Source organism: Halyomorpha halys, unplaced genomic scaffold, assembly GCF_000696795.3.
Source record: "Halyomorpha halys isolate HHAL.00 unplaced genomic scaffold, Hhal_1.1 Scaffold356.1, whole genome shotgun sequence".
Taxonomy (NCBI): Eukaryota; Metazoa; Arthropoda; class Insecta; order Hemiptera; family Pentatomidae; genus Halyomorpha; species Halyomorpha halys.
This window is the reverse complement of record NW_027111799.1, coordinates 337,939-341,081: the sequence shown is the minus strand read 5'-3', so window position 1 is coordinate 341,081 and position 3,143 is coordinate 337,939. Positions and strand designations below refer to the sequence as shown.

Below are 3,143 nucleotides of genomic sequence, written 5' to 3'. Positions count from 1 at the left end.
AAAAAAAGAGTTCACCAAAAAAATTTACTATAGATATTTCTACTGATAATTAAATTAGTTTTACAGAATCAAATGATTTATACAATAGATATTATGTATTTATAATTCCAACAAAATATATTATGAACACTTCCATAGGAATTAGATTACCAGATATCGAAACTTAAAAATTTCCATTATCGATTTTCATGCTGATTACAAAAGCTTCCCTATAGATTGGGAAGTTAAAAATGTCCTCTACACATGTGCACTTAATGTATTTGGGGAGCATTACTCTCTTTTTCATATTCCTGGTTTTCTGGCTCTTGTCCAGGATAGTTTTCATCTTATACACCTTATTTGTCCATTGCTTTCCATTATCACATTCATTAAATCAATTAATTCCATTAAACAAAATGCTTATAATAACCATTCTTATTCTTAAAAATTAACATCCTATTTAAAAAACAAGATGAGAAAACCTATCTTTCAGACAGGTATAGATCCATTTCCAAAATAAGCATTTCAGAACGGCAATATAATAAAACCGGTCTGTACGTTATCACACTGTATTCAAATACAATTACAGTGCACACATCAGACAACATTTACTTACCTTCCCAAGTTTTGAGTAGATGGGTGGGCCCGTGTTGAAATTATCACTATATTTGTGATTTCCTAGGAAGGCAAAACCTATAAACAAAACCTTTTTAATTTTCCATTGCTATAAAAATTTGTATTTTAGAGTTTCTAGAGTTGGAAATAATATAAATTGTATTCCCCCCAAGAATATAACAGTTTAACAAAAAGATAACCCAATTGTAATGTATTCAGACGGTCACGGCTTTTCACATTTGGATTGGATATTTCTATTTTTCCATTTTTATAAAAATAATTAAATAAAGAGTTTATAATAGGATGCCTTGGCTTTCATCATTGTGCTGAGGTTGGATGATTATATTTTAAACCACTGTACCTTAAACTGCTAAAATATGGGAGTGGAATTTAGTAAATAGTTTTATGATGAAATCATTTAACGATTCCACATGTAGAACAGTTTAACAAAAAGATAACCCAATTGTAATGTATTCAGACGGTCACGGCTTTTCACATTTGGATTGGATATTTCTATTTTTCCATTTTTATAAAAATAATTAAATAAAGAGTTTATAATAGGATGCCTTGGCTTTCATCATTGTGCTGAGGTTGGATGATTATATTTTAAACCACTGTACCTTAAACTGCTAAAATATGGGAGTGGAATTTAGTAAATAGTTTTATGATGAAATCATTTAACGATTCCACATGTAGTTCCCGATGCAATTGGCTATTTCTTAAAACCCAGGGGGAATCTACTGTGGTTCTCAGGACCTTGTTTTGGTATGCTTGCAATTTTGTTCATCTTTATTATTTGATGTCTTATATCCTCCTCATTACATGGCATTTGTACCAGTTATAAAAAGATTAATTATCAATATTCTTATTCTTGTAAACCCTCCATCTTTTGTCATTTATTTCTTGAGTAAAATAAAAATTAGATGGGAGGTCTAAAAAAAAAAAAACCATGACTATAGATAAGACATATTTTATGATCTGGACTAATTCCTTAAAACAAGAGGTTCATAATCTTTTTTGGTTTGCGGCTTCCTAAATAATAAGATTTTTTCTGTGGCGTCCTTAATTCTACAGATTATTTCTAAATTTTTGACTTTCTTGAGAAATTGGAAAACTTTCCTTTTTAAAAGCGATTAACCATTTAATAGAGAAAAAATAAAAACAGATTACTATTTTCCTTGGGATAATATAAAATATCTAATTTCAACTGTTTCGGTAATATCCATATTGAGACTGAACAACCGCCATGTGGTTAGGATAGTTGAAAAATAAATTAAACACCAACTTTAAATTTACAGTTTATTGAAAATCCACTGATGATTAACATTATTAATAGGATGGATTTGTTTGGTGTTCACTCAAATCTTGCAATAAAATTGGATATGGCGAGCCTCATTTCTTGTTCAACGTTAATTTTCCACCGATATTTACTTTTTATAACCGCAACCACCGAAAACCCAGCTTCGCACAAATATGATGTTGCAAATGGAATTAATATTTGTATAGGTTTATCATTAAGCGGTTGATATTCAATTTTTACCGGTTGATATCCAAAAATCAAAAAGTTCCATGCTACCAAATTTTAACTTTAAAGTATTATCACAAGACCAGTCAATAAGATTCTTCTAAAGAAGTAAATTCTGATGGAGCCTTGGCTCTAAATGGGTCTTGAATCCATGTAAATTTATCATTATCTGCTTTAAAGTATTTTTTGAACTTCGAGTGCAAAAATTGGAGAATTAGAAATTCCATGAAAATTGCCAAATTGTTTAATTGAATATTTCACAGTGCCCTGGAGAGTTGCAGCTCACACTTTGGAAATTACTGCCTTAAAATAAGGAGGATATAAGATGTACTGGATAATCCAAAACGATAGAAGTTTGGCACAATGTGTGGATCACATAACTTTTACTTATTACACTTCATACATCCTCAAGTTGTGTTTAGATTGGTAGGCTCAGGTTGAAGCTAGTGCTATTTTCCTGATCAAAAAACCCATCTTATGACCAGGGATGTTGAAAATTATAAAGAAAAATCTTTATTATTCTGTTACTATAAAAATTTGTATTTTAGTTTTCTCGAGGTGGGAATAATAAATATAAATTTTGTTCCTGCCAAGAATACAACACTTTAACAAAAGATAACGAAGCCGTAATGCAATTAGGAAAGATCCGGCGGTCTCAGCTTTTCTCATTTGAATTGGATATCCAATGCAATTATTTGGTCCGGGTGCGGTCAAATAAAACTCAAATATTTGAGCCAAAGTTTTGCCCCATGTTGTAGGGCTAAAAAAGATAAAAACACTTTTTTGTACTTATGTCAAGTGTTTGTATCTTTTTTACCCCTGATGAAGCCCTGCAACATGGGGCGAAACGTTGGCTCAAATAAAAATAGTACACCAATTTACTATTTGAGTTTTATTTGACCGCACCTGGGCCAAATACCATTTATTGATACACACGGTCAATTAGCAATCTTCCAAAATAATTCTTTAATATTTAGTTAAAGTAATATCTTCTACTGGAGTAGTTCTAAGAGTTTCATATATA

The 3,143-nt window shown here is 30.7% G+C and overlaps 1 long non-coding RNA gene across 2 annotated transcripts in view; it reads left to right on the top strand.

Moving 5' to 3' along the window:
- The window catches only part of LOC136796326 (uncharacterized), a 32,436-nt gene that overhangs the window by 13,853 nt on the left and 15,440 nt on the right, over nucleotides 1–3,143 (top strand). The window lies entirely within an intron of this gene.